A 13,170-nucleotide genomic window follows, 5' to 3' on the forward strand; every position below is an offset into this window, starting at 1 on the left:
TTGCCATTGTAACAGTGTCAAGAGGTGAGACCTTTAAGAGGTGATTAGGCCATGAGGGCTCCACCCTTGTGAATAGACTAATGCTGCTATCATTATTGCAAGGTGGGTTCACCCTTCTTGCTCCTTCTCCTCCATCATTTCTTTATCCTTCTGCCATGTGATGCCTTCTACCATGTTATGACATAGCAAAAAGTCCCTCACCAGATGCCAGCCCTTCTATCTTGGACTTGCCAGCCTCCAGAACTGTGAACCAATAACTTTCTTTTCATTATAAATTACCTAGTCTGTGGTATTATTTTATAGCAGCACAAAACAGTCTAAGACAGAAAGTTGATGCCAGAGAGTGGAGTGTTGCTATAACCAACACCTGAAAAATGTGAAAGTGGCTTTGGAATTGAGTCATAGGTAGAGACTGGGACAGTTTTGAAGTGAATACTGAAAAAGTCTGTATTGCCATGAACAGAACATTAAGGGCAATTCTGCTGAGGGTTCAGAAAAAGAGGACAGCTATAGAGAAAGTCTGAAACTTCTTAGCAATTACCCAAGTGATTTTGATCAGAATGTTGTTAGACATATGGACAGCAACAGCAATTCTGATGAGGCTGAGGCAGGAGAATCACTTGAACCTGGGAGGTGGAGGTTGCAGTGAGCAGAGGTTGCAGTGAGCAGAGGTTGCAGTGAGCAACCTCCAGCCTGAGCGACAAGAGCGAAACTCCATCTCAAAAAAATAAAGATTTTCTCTGTCTTCATACATGTCTGCTTCCCCTTTGACCTTCTCTATCAAGTTATGACACAGCACAAAAATCCTTGCCAGAAGTCAGGGCCATGTCCTTGAACTTCCCTGCCTGCAGAACTATGAGCTAAATAAACATCTTTTCTTACATGAAAACAAAATTTTTAAGTAAAATAAAAATAAATAAACTTATTTTCTTTATAAATTACTCAGTCTTGGATATTCTGCTATAGCAATACTGAAAGGACTAAAATGGATAGTTTTGCTTGTTCTAGAACTTAATATAAATGGAAACATACATTATGTATTATTGTGATCTGTCTCATTTTACTCAACATAATGCTTTTGAAATTCATCCATGTTGTTACTTATATCAGTAGTTCATTCTTATCAGTTATAATATTTCGTTGTATACCACCATTTATTTATCCATTTTCCTATTGATAATCATTTAGATTGTTTCCAGTTTTGAGCTATTATGAATAGTGTTTCTGTGAATATATTGTTCAAGTATTTTTGTGGACATACATTTTGTTTCTCTTGGGTAGATATGTAGGAATGAAATTGCTGACCGTAGGATAGGTGTATATTTAACTGTATAAGAAACTGCCATTCAAGACCAGCCCGGGCAACATAGCAAGACCCCATCTCTATAAAAAGAAAAAATAGCCAGATAAGGTGATGTGCACCTGTAGGCCTAGCTACTCAGGTGGCTGAGGTGAGAGGATCAGTTGAGCCCAGGAGATTAAGGTTACAGTGAGCTATGATCATGCTACTGTACTCCAGCCTGGGTGACAGAGCAAGAGCCTGTCTCCAAACAAAACACACTAAAAAGCTCTGCCAGTTCTCTAAAGTATTTGTACCATTTTATGTTCCTATGAGAGTTCTGGTTGCTTTACATCTTTGCCAATATTTGGTATTGTTTGCCTTTTATATTTTAGCCAGTCTAGTGGTATCATATTGAGGTTTTAATTTGCATTTGTCTTAAGACCAAGAAGACTGGCATTTTTTTTTTCATATCCTTATTAACCATTTGTTTATGTTTTGTGAAGTGTCCAAGTCTTTTGCTCATTTTTCAGCTGGCCCATTTATGTTTTATTATTGACTTGTTGTTTATATGCTCTATGCTCTTTTGCCAGATACATATATTAGAGGAACTTTCTCCCATTTCTTTCTTTTTTTTTTTAGATTTCACTATGTAAAATTTATATATATAAAAAAGTATAACACTGGAGCCTAAAACCATTCTCTTTTGTAGAATACATATTGGCATTGAAACAGTTTAAACAAATGAAATGGCTATCTATAAAAACTTAGTTTTGTTTGTTGTATTCCCCGCATACTTTGTGTGTCTTCATACATAAAGAAAATTTTCAAACATTTTATATTCAGCAATTTTTTAAAAAGTACAGTTTTTCCACTGCTGTGGTCTTTATAAAGGACTTTACTTAAATTTTCAAATAAAAAAGAATTAAGGTTCTAGGATAACTGTGTGTCTTTTAAGAGCATCTTTATACAGAACAATTTGGACTGGCATGCAGGCAACTTCTTTTGTTGTTTCATAGCTGTATTAGGAAAATTACACCCATTTGACAGAAAAATCCCAAAACATATACTGCAATAAGCTCAAAACAATGTGAAAAAGACCAGTGTGAATGACACACAAAAATCGCTTTTTTATAAATTAACTGGGATTCCTCATCAGGAAGTAGACACAGGGAAATCCAGTCCTTAGGGCTTTGCTCTCTGGAAGAACACCTTTAAGTAATTTTTTTTCTTTTTTTTTTTTTTGAGACAGAGTCTCACTCTGTCACCCACACTGGAGTACAGTGGCGCAATCTCGGCTCACTGCAAGCTCTGCCCCCTGGGCTCATGCCATTCTCCTGCCTCAGCCTCCCAAGTAGCTGGGGACTATAAGCGCCTGCTACCACGCCCAGCTAATTTTTTGTATATTTAATAGAGACAGGGTTCACCATGTTAGCCAGGATGGTCTTGATCTCCTGACCTCGTGATCCACCCGCCTCAGCCTCCCAAAGTGCTGGGATTACAGGCGTGAGCCACCATGCCCGGCCTTAAGTAATTTTTAAAAACTTTAGCATCAGACTGCCGAAGTGCTTGACAAAACTCCTGAATTATTTCTGGAACCGCTTGCAAGGAGGGCAGGTATTCTTGTTGAAGATACTGAACACATTCTGGGCCTCGTTTGAGATGAATTGTTTTCAGTGTCACTGCACACTCAGATAAAGCCAATACTGTTGGTGCATCTGCCAGGTCAAAGGTTTGTTTTAAAGGTGCTAGGACACATGCAGGGACAATGTGCTTATAAACAAAATCAGCAAATCCCACTGGTCCATCTTTACCTCCCCAGAGTTCTTCCAACTTTGAGAGGACAATAAAACATGTTTTCTGTGCAGTTGGATCTGGATATTCAACTGCTCCTTGGATAACAGTAATCAGCACTTTTCTACATTCTCTGCACCTTGATTTGCTGTAACTTCGCGCATCCCACTGCCTGGGACTGTTCGCAGGAAAGCAAAGTAACTCCTTCGCAACATCTGCTTCTCTAAAGCAGCAGACTGGTCATTTTCTTCCACTGGCCGGAGCAGCACTTCAAAAACTGCATGAAGCAGGGGCATGAACATCTGTCGTAAAAACGGGGATACCTGTATCTTGAATTTGTCCATAATCTGGTTGATAAGAGGAATGAACTCCTGGAGGTCTTCTGCTTCACAATCTTTGAGCATATGTTCTGAAGCAGATGGGATGAAAGGAAGAACTTCTTCCTCCGGGCAAATAATCATTCGATGAAGGAAAGTACGTACTCCACTTCTGAGAATACCCTTGTGTAAGGGACAACTGAGGGCCGGCAAGAATGTCTGTAAACAGTTCAGATAAACTTCGGAATGGCCACATTGTTTCACAGTCTGCTTGTTGCTGAAAGCGTTACTGGTTCGACTTGCAAATCCAACAGCATGGTTGAGACAGTCTGCTAGAGAGGCTTGCCTTTCTTCATCTTGTGCCAGCATCAACTTTTCTAACAGAATTTTAAACTTTTCCATTAGTGGAGTCAACAGATTACTCATTAAGGCTTGTCTCCATTCTGCTGGGTATCACTATTAACAATCAGCATTCTTGGCCGGGCACAGTGGCTCAAGCCTGTAATCCCAGCACTTTGGGAGGCCGAGACGAAAAAATCAGCATTCCAGCTGTCTCATAAATAAAAAGTTGATCATCGCTGCTCAGTAAGGACTGGTGGCCATTCTCAGGCGGAGAAAGCTCTAATAAATCTTGTATTCTATTCAAAATATCCTCAATGAAAGGATTCATTTGCTTATTGAGAGATCTGACAAATCTAGAAAACGGGTAAGCCGTCCTGCTCCGAACTTTTGCACTGGAATGCCGCAGACCTCTGTGATCTAAGAAAGCCATTAGTACACATGGAATGTGCTGAGGTTCAGCTATGAAAAACTTTCATATCTAACAGTTTCGAAGAACTCCAAAGTCACAGATGTATGCTGATAGGAACTGATTCCTGATGTTACCAGAGTTCACATCATATCCTGCAAACCACTAGCTTTTGAAACATCACCTGAGAAGTGAGCACCATGAGATACTGGAAGAGCTTCTGCCAACATATACAGCAATCTTATTGCTACTTCAACTTCCATAAACCGTGTAGTCTGCCAATTCTGCAGTGTAGAACCAAAAACTCTGTGAACAGAGGCCAGCAGTAACTGGTGAAACTTGAGCAAGCCTGTCCAACAGTAACTTCAGTTGTTTTCTATATTCTACAAACATGGCTTCATCTTCACCCTCATTTTCAAAGTTATATTCTTCACCATAAGCCAACTTTTTTCATAACGGCCAACATGATTGCCTCTACATTAGCTTTTTGCTGATCCGAGAGCACTGTAAGCTGTTTCAAAATATGAAGATAATCATAACAAAATCCAATAATATTAGAAGAAATATCATCATCCTCATGAATTAGTAGCTGCAACATCAGTGCCACTTTTGTTTCAATAGCTTGTAGTGCCTCTTGAGTATTCTTAATATCCCCATTCTTAACTAATTTACTCCAACTAACTATCAATGACTGTCCCATTTCATTTACCAGCTTAGAAAATCTGGCCAGGAAGTCAACATCTTCCTGGTCAATGCTGAAAAACCCAGCGGACTGTAATACTTGATACAAAGATTCTACTAGTTTCATTTTATCAATAGGGTCCATTCCTTTATTTACAACTTCAAATAAACAGTCACATGCTTCTTCCCATAGAACTTCTATTGACATCTGACCTAGCCGCATATTTATAAACCTATCATTGGCTATAAGGGATGAGTCTATCCAAGACACATAAGCCCCCACTACTTCAAGGCACTGATAGGTCACTTCAGAATTAGTACACTGATAATTTTGTAATATTTGGTACCATGATTCCACCAGATTTGGAATGCACTGTTCCCTCATGGTATCTTTTGTGAGAGTATTCCTACGAGCCTCCTCTGATGTATGCATGCACCACATCACGATCCAACAACTCTGAATCAATAGGCATGAGGATTCGCAGGTACAGATCTACTCCCCTTGGATTTAGATCCACTACTGAGAGAATGTAAAAAAAAAAAAAAAAACTTGGGCCACTTAGTGAGATATTCTGTTAACAAAAAGCAAGGCGAAGACTTGGGCGGCTTTATTTCGTATGAAGGTCTTCTCTGGTTGGGGATTCAGCTTCTGAGCTTGCAGCCGTGATACGAGCGTCTCCCTAATTAGTTGTTGTTGAACAGTGGTTAGTTCTGAATATTTCTATTTAACTTGATGTTCCAGTACTTGAAAGCAGAAAAACTTTACATGATCATCTGGGCTAGAGCTTCAGCACACACCTGCCAGGCATCTGGGGAAATCTTTAACTTCTCAAAATAGGCCAGGGCCCTTTATCTAAAGTCTGAATCAGCATTTGGATTTAGCCCTAATAGAGCCTGTTCATCCGTCCTTGCTGCTATACTTGGAGTCTTCTGGTTATAATAGGCGTGCCCTCTGATCCCACCGAGGAATTCGTAAACATCTTCCTTAGGAATTCGTAAACATCTTCCTTATCACTCCATCTGGCCTCCCAGCACGCACTCCAGATGGTCAGCCAGCGGAGCTGCACGCAGAGAGCAGGGACAGCGGCCCTCGTCCTTGTCACCGCAGTCCTCGCCACGGCCGCAGGGACGGAGCTGGCCGGGACTGCGCGCCCCTCGTCGCTCCGCGTCCCCTGGCACCTTCTCTTGCGTGACGCCGGGCAGGCAGGCAGGCAGGCTGGCAAGCAAGCAAGCGGGCAGGGTGGGCGCCCAGGAAAGGAAAGAGCGCAAGAGCGGCTAACACCGCCGCGGTCGCCGCTGAGTCAGCGGGAAGCGAGCTCCCCAGGCCGGTGCAGCGCTGGCAGGCGCTGGCGCCAGCAGTCTCATGGAGAGTGCCCGCGTTAGCCCGCGGGCTGGGGCCGTCTCCTGTCTATTTCTTACTTATTCCTTTCAAAATGGTGTCTTATGATAAGCAAAAAAATTAATTTTCTTGAAGTCCAATATTTTATTTTTACTTTTATGGCTAGTACATTTTATATTCTACCTATGAAAGTTCCATCTACTCCATAGTCACAAAGATATCCTTCTAGAAGTTTTATGGTTCTAGTTTTTAATGTAGGTTTACGATCCATCTTGAATTAATTTTTTGTATGGAATGCCATAGGAGTCAGAGTTGTCTTTCCATAGAGATACCTAGTTTTTTCACGCATCTGTTAAATAGGCATTCCTTTGCCTCATTGAATTGATTTGATGCCTTGGTTGATAATCAGTTGACTATATATATGTGTAGATCTATATTTGGACTTGATCCTGTTCCATTAATCTGTATGTGTCTACTCTAGCTTTATGGCAAATCTTGAACTTGTGAGTATAAATATTCTAAATTTGTTCTTTTTTCAATATTGTTTTGATTATTCTAGGTCCTTTGCATTTCCATATAAATTTTAGAACCATGTTGTCAATTTCTTCAAAAAAGCCTGTTGAGCTCTGGAGATGAGTTGAGGTTCTATATGATGTTACCTCTCTCTAGAAGGGTTTCCTTTTGTTTCTGTCAAGCGAACAGGCTAGAGGCTGAAACTTTCATCTAATAAGTGTCTGAGGAAGTCAAAGCTGGGCTTTTTGAGAGCTAATCTATTCCCAGTTTGCCCTTATCCCTAGAGTGGAGGCTTCATGGTCCCAGCTGAAAGCCTGGAGAGGCTGGGCGCGGTGGCTCACGCCGGTAATCCAAACACTTTGAGAGGCCGAGGCAGGTGGATCATTTGAACCCAGGAGTTCAGGACCAGCCTGGGCAATATGACGAAACCCCATCTCTCCAAAAAAAATACAAATATTAGCTGGGCGTGGTGGTGGGTGCCTGTAGTCCCAGATACTCAGGAGGCTGAGGCAGGAGAATCGCTTGAACCTGGGAGGCGCAGGTTGCAGTGAGCCGAGATCTCGCCGCTGCACTCCAGCCTGGGGACAGAGTGAGACTCCATCTCAAAAAAAGAAAAAGAAATCCTGGGGATATTTACCAGGACCCTTCCTCCTTTTCAGGTACTTTACTACAATTTTTGTCTCATCAATCCTGGCTGGGAACCTGCCGAAAGCTCTTTTCAGCCCCTCAGCGCTACTTTTGCTTTTGGAATCAGCAATTATCTTCAGGGTAAAGTGTCCCCAAATACCAGTCTCACCTTTCTTGACCTCTCTTTTTCTCCAGATCTTGAACTAGCAAATTCTCACTGCTTTGATTGTTCTTCTATACCTCCAAATTGGTGTTTTTAAAAAGTGCTAATTTGTTCAGCATTTGTAATCGTTATCAGCAAGATGTCTGAAAAAGACCAACTAGTCACCCTTTGCCAAAAATGGAATTCTTTGACACACATTTTTAGAAATATTAAGTTCATTAAAATTAACTTTGTTTTGGAAAATATGTTCAGACTTTATTGATGATTTTGGAGACAATTGGGAAAATGCGAGCATGGAGGTTTGGATTCAGCATTATGAGGATGAAAAACTCCCACAAACCCTCAGATTGGGATGAGAGAGGCCACAGACAGGATATGATATTTGGAGCTGTTCACTAAGGCTATCTGGGGTGCCTTGTACATCTACCATTTCTTCACCACTCTCTTCTAAAAAGGAAAGATTGGAAAAAATATAGCGTTGTTCATTACTTTTATCCAGTCCCACTGAGGCAAAGTGGCATCACCCATTTATCATTTTTTATTACTGAGCAATAACAGCATGCAGGTCTTATAGCTGGATACTTCTGGGGAGCACTCCTCCTATTTGCTTTTAGATACTGACAGTGGAATCTGTTCACCCTAGCTTAATCCCAGGAATTTTTCACAGTGCTGTCATTTAACAGGGGGAATCAGGCTGGTGGAGATGGCAGTAGCAAGGGGAAAGGAGCATGTGTGTTCTTTTCGGCAGTTTTTTTTTTTTTTTTTTTTTTTTTTTGAGACGGAGTCTCACTCTGTCACCCAGGCTGGAGTGCAGTGGCGTGATGTCCGCTCACTGCAAGCTCCACCCCCTGGGTTCATGCCATTCTCCTGCCTAAGCCTCCGGAGTAGATGGGACTACAGGTGCCCGCCACCACTCCTGGCTAATTTTTTTGTATTTTTGGTAGAGACAGGGTTTCACCGTGTTCGCCAGGATGGTCTCAATCTCCTGACCTCATGATCCGCCCGCTCCGGCCTCCCACAGTGCTGGGATTACAGCCGTGAGCCACCACACCTGGCCGCTTTTCAGCAATTTTAACGTAACCCTCTGAAGTTTCTCAAACTAAATGTGAGAATAGCTGGAAACCTATGGCTCTTGTATACAGATGAACACTATGGGCAGTTGTATAGACTTCCAAACATGTACACATTACATGTTCAAATGTATATAAATATAGACTCAAAGCTCCTGGGAAACAGGTAGTATAAGAAAAGGAAGCCTAACCTTAGGCTAAACTAGACAATGTCATGTAATACACTAGATACTGTGTGGAAAGAGGTGATCCAAGTGATCCTCTTGAGGAAGGAGAGAATCAAGGAGTAAAAACTAACTTTTGTGGATGCTTGTTATGTGCCAAGTGTGGTGCTTAAACACCTTTTCTCTCTTTTTTTTTTTTTTTTGAGACTGAGTCTGGCTCTGTCGCCCAGGCTGGAGTGCAGTGGCCGGATCTCAGCTCACTGCAAGCTCCGCCTCCCGGGTTTGCGCCATTCTCCTGCCTCAGCCTCCGGAGTAGCTGGGACCACAGGCGCCCACCACCTCGCCCGGCTAGTTTTTTTTTTTTGTATTTTTTAGTAGAGACGGGGTTTCACCGTGTTAGCCAGGATGGTCTCGATCTCCTGACCTTGTGATCCGCCCGTCTCAGCCTCCCAAAGTGCTGGGATTACAGGCTTGAGCCACCGTGCCCGGCTACCTTTTCTCTCTTTACACATTCAATCATCATAATGATCCTACAGAACAGGTATTGTTATCCCCATCTTTAATTTAATATCCCAAAAGGCCATACCCAAGGCCAGGAGCTAGTGTATTTGCAAACCCAAGATTCATATCTAATTCTGCCTGGCTCCAAAACTTATTCTCTGAAAGTAGGAAAGAGAGGCAGAAGTTCTTATTTAAACACACTCTTTTATAGAGTTTCCAAGCAAAATATAATTAATAAATTTGCTTACTGTTTCTGTCTCACAGTGGTCAACAGCATTAATCTCAGTGAATAACACCATATAAGCACTTACTAGAATAAAAGTGCTCAGTTACTAGGTTTTGATGGGCAAGTGTAAGGTTGCTTGTGAGTGGTGAAAGGAACAGCGCACAGAAATGTTAACATTCACAAACTTTCTGAACACCTGAGCACTGAGCTGGGAACCCAGAATATAAAGATAAAAAACACAAAACATGAGCCGGGAGTGGTGGCTCACACCTGCAATCCCAGCACTTTGGGAGGCCAAGACAGGCAGATCACGAGGTCAGCAGATCGAGACCATCCTGGCTAACATGGTGAAACCCCGTCTCTACTAAAAATACAAAAAAATTAGCTGGGTGTGGTGGCGGGCGCCTGTAGTCTCAGCTACTTGGGAGGCTGAGGCAGGAGAATGGGGTGAACCTGGGAGGTGGAGCTTGCAGTGAGCCGAGATCATGGTACTGCACTCCAGCCTGGGCGACAGAGTGAGACTCTGTCTCAAAAAATATATATATATATTACAAAACATGATCATTATCTTCCAAAGTTTACAGTCTAGTTACTTCAGAGATGGTTTATGTGCCATGTACACGTATAGAATTGATACACCTGTAAAAGGAACAGATTAAAAAAAAAAACTAGTAAGCCTGGACCTTCTCTCGTGAAACTCAAAGTCTAAGGGGGAATCAGACTAATAAATGGGCATTTTTAATACAAGAGATTAAGTTAATAGTAAGCACAGGGGCCGAGTGTAGTGGCACACGCCTGTAATCCCAACACTTTGGGAGGCCGAGGCAGGCAGATCACTTGAACCCAGGAGTTCAAGACCAGCCTGGGCAACATGATGAAACCCTGTCTCTACAAAAAATACAAAAATTAGCCAGGTATGGTGGCATGCCCCTTTAGTCCCAGCTACTCGGGAGGCTGAGGCAGGAGGATCGCTTGAACCCAGGAGGCAGAGGTTGCAGTGTGCCGAGATCATGCCACTGCACTCCAGCCTGGATGACAGGGCGAGATCCTCTCTCAGAAAACAAAAAAAGTAAGAACAAGGTGTCATGAGACCATGGAAAGTGAGCATTTAACTCAACACGAGGAATCAGGGAAGAAGGAAGCAATTACTTCTGAACTGACATAGGGAGGCAGAATGAATTCATTGCACATGCTTAGCACGGAACACTGACAGTATATGTGTTCTAAACAGAATAATACAGATTATATGGTACCATAGAAAGTTAGTGACTCATGATTGACGTATTTCCTGAATAACTAAAGAGTGTTTGCTATCAGACTATTAATCTTCCTTTCTCGGCCGGGTGCGGTGGCTCAAGCCTGTAATCCCAGCACTTTGGGAGGCCGAGACGGGCGGATCACGAGGTCAGGAGATCAAGACCATCCTGGCTAACACAGTGAAACCCCGTCTCTACTAAAAAAATACAAAAATCTAGCCGGGCGAGGTAGCGGGCGCCTGTAGTCCCAGCTACTCGGGAGGCTGAGGCAGGAGAATGGCGTGAACCCGGGAGGCGGAGCTTGCAGTGAGCTGAGATCCGGCCACTGCACTCCAGCCTGGGCCACAGAGCGAGACTCCGCCAAAAAAAAAAAAAAAAAAAAAAAAAATCTTCCTTTCTCTTCCCTATGCTTTTGTCGCTCCAAAAGCCCATTGTGGGAATTTTTTTCTTCCTTTCTTTCTTCTTTCCTTCCTTTTTTTTTTTTTTTTTTTCTTCAGTGAAGGAGGAGGTCATAAGAGCTGGAGAAACTGAGGAGGTCTTCAAGCAGAATGTGGGACTTGAAGAATATGTGGAATATAAAAAGAGGATGTTGAAAGGGAAATAAATGGCAGGGCCCGGCGCGATGGCTCACGCCTGTAATCCCAGCTCTTTGGGAGGCTGAGGCAGGTGGATCAATGAGGTCAGGAGATCGAGACCATCCTGGCTAACACGGTGAAACCCCATCTCTACTAAAAATACAAAAAAATTGGCCGAGTGTGGTGACGGGCACCTGTAGTCCCAGCTACTTGGGAGGCTGAGGCAGGAGAATGGCATGAACCTGGGAGGCGGAGCTTGCAGTAAGCCAAGATGGCGCCACCGCACTCCAGCCTGGGCAACAGAGCAAGACTGTCTCAAAAAAAAAAAGAAAAGAAAAGAAAAGAAAAGAAAGGGAAACAAATGACAAATGTTGACTCAGTCAGCTTGCATTTATTGGGCCCTACCCTGCCTCTTTTTATCATGTTCCGGGGACACTGAGATGAATCTGACCCATGGGTTGAAATCAGCAGGACACATATGTGGGCAATAAATGGAAAACATATGTAGAATAGTTAGAAGTAAAGTCTAATAAGCAAAATGGGATAGGTTATAAAGGGCCTGGAAAACAGACACATTTAGACTTGATATGGATGATACCAGGAGTCCTTTTAGGTTTTTGAGCAGAAAGTAGGTGGAAAAGATTTTAGAAAGAGAAAACTGGAACCATATAGACTAAGAAGGTGTGTGTGAGCCTAATTCTGGCAGTAAAGATCTCTAGGGCATGCCAGAAGGAATAGAAAGAAAAGAGCAAAGGATATTGTAATGAAAAGATTAGGCCAGGCACAGTGGCTCATACCTGTAGTCCCAGCACTTTGGGAGGCCAAGGTGGATGGATTGCTTGAGCTCAGGAGTTCAAGACCAGTCTGGGCAACACGGCAAAACCTTGTCCCTACAAAAAATACAAAAATTAGCCAGGCGTAGTGGCATGTGCCTGTAGTCCCAGCTACTTGGGAGGCTGAAGTGGGAGGATTGCTTGAGCCTGGGAGATAGAGGCTGCAGTGAGCCATGATTGTGCCACTGCATTCCAGCCTGGGCAACAAGTGAGACCCTATCTCAAAAATAAATAAATAAGTAAAAAGAAAAGATTGACCAGGCATGTGGATATAAAGAATCTTTAGCTCTAGGATACCAGTTTTTGCCATGGAAAATACACAGTTACAGCTCATAAAACCTAAAAGAATTTGAGTTGGCAATGGAAGGCTACAGGGAGGAAGGATAAAAAAAAAAAAAAAAAAAAAAAGGCTACTGATGGAGGAGGATTAGGCTATAGCTGCTACGATCTACAGCTAATAAGTAGCCCAGGGCTTAGGTGTTTTCCATTGTGGTTTAGGGATCCGGAACTGTGGAGTGTCTTTAGAAAAACCAGTAAGGACCCCGGCCTCAGAATCATTGCTTAGAGGGCAGCATTGAGCAACTCTGAAACTAGATGTAGAACAGGTGTCATTTTAGAAGCCTAACATGCAGAGAAACTTGTAAAAAATATATATATATATATTTTTTCAGGCCCTAGATTCTGAGATCCTTTTTTGCAGATCTGAAGTGGGAGCCAGGAATATTTAACAAGCTCTAAGGTGATGGTAATGCAAAAGTTACTCAGGAGACCCACTGAGAAATACTTACGGAAAGATGAGCTGTCTCCTTGGGATGACTGAGCTGGTGTCTGTGCATATGCCTTCTCAGGATCCATGTGACTTTACCACACCAAGCCTTAAGACTGCCAGTCTGTTCTCTCCGATGAAAGCCATTCTGCACCACTGGCCATAAAGAGGGACTCTCATGTGCCAGGAGAGTGGCCCAAACAGGACTTCTGAGTGGCTCTGAGGCTTATAGACGTCAAAAGCGTTTATAAGAATAGCCATCATAACATAGTAATGAATCAGAAACTTGCGTACATTTTCTTAAATGGCTCTGTGGGG

At 42.7% G+C, this 13,170-nt stretch overlaps 1 protein-coding gene and 2 pseudogenes across 3 annotated transcripts in view; 1 reads left to right on the top strand and 2 right to left on the bottom strand.

Moving 5' to 3' along the window:
* Positions 1 to 13,170, top strand: part of ASIP (agouti signaling protein) — a 79,013-nt gene that overhangs the window by 23,255 nt on the left and 42,588 nt on the right. The gene's annotated exons all lie outside the window — the stretch shown is intronic.
* Positions 2,636 to 3,837, bottom strand: LOC123567134 (exportin-T pseudogene; annotated as a pseudogene).
* LOC135965298 (exportin-T pseudogene) lies at positions 3,884 to 7,884 on the bottom strand (annotated as a pseudogene).

This window comes from Macaca fascicularis, chromosome 10 (assembly GCF_037993035.2).
Source record: "Macaca fascicularis isolate 582-1 chromosome 10, T2T-MFA8v1.1".
Taxonomy (NCBI): Eukaryota; Metazoa; Chordata; class Mammalia; order Primates; family Cercopithecidae; genus Macaca; species Macaca fascicularis.